Below are 1,001 nucleotides of genomic sequence, written 5' to 3'. Positions count from 1 at the left end.
TATATATATATAAAATGTTCAATATCAGTAGGCATTTGAGAATTGCAAATTAAAAGGATGGTGGAGCAGCTCTGGACAAAGATCTTTTTAAATATTCTTTCACAGGTTCTAAGTACATAGATGCAGAGTATGAGGTGTTTTAAAGCACAAAATAATTAATTAGAAGAATATCATTGAATATGTCTCTGGTCAAATATGGACAGTTTAATTCAAGTAAATAATATAGTTGATTTATAAATTATAATAAATTGCATCATAAAACATTAAACTATAGAGAAATTCACTAAATATAAAAATATAAACATTAGAGGAGAGTGGAAAGGAGGTAAATTTTAATAACAACCATTGCAGAAGTATATTTGTAGCAAATCAAGCAAAACGTCATCAATGAAGCCTGTATACAAGAAGAATTCTAATGTAGAACTGGATATATGTTAATACTTATTTACAGTCTGCTGATTGTTGTCAATGTAAAATGAACAGATATAACTATAGAAAACAAAACCATCATGATCATTTCATCAGAATCAACACTACCAATAAAAAATTATGAACACTTTTATTCCAACTATGAATCATGAATGATACAGTATCACAGATCATAATTCAGCCAATAAAACATTCTATATTTCGATTAGAATCATGAAGAACTATGAGACAAGTTCAGAGTTAAAATTTTTTTTTAAAAGGCAAAGGGAAAGGCATGTTCCTCAAAATATTTCCATGTTTCAATTTTAAAAAATTTATTTATTTATTTATTTATTTATTTATTTATTTATTTGGTACAGTCTTGCTGCACAACTTGGACCTGCAGTGATCCTCCTGTCTCAGCCTCCCCAGTGCTGGGATTACAGGCATGTACCACCCTACCCTGTTTCTGTGGCTGGCACATTGTAGGCCAGCACAGCATGTGGTACAAGGTATCAAACCCAGGTCATTTTGCTTTCTTGGCAGGCACTTACACTGCCAACCTATCTCTCCAGCACAAATATTTCAATTTT

This window comes from Octodon degus, unplaced genomic scaffold (genome assembly GCF_000260255.1).
Source record: "Octodon degus isolate 3935 unplaced genomic scaffold, OctDeg1.0 scaffold00001, whole genome shotgun sequence".
NCBI lineage: Eukaryota > Metazoa > Chordata > Mammalia > Rodentia > Octodontidae > Octodon > Octodon degus.
This window is presented reverse-complemented; position numbering follows the sequence as displayed.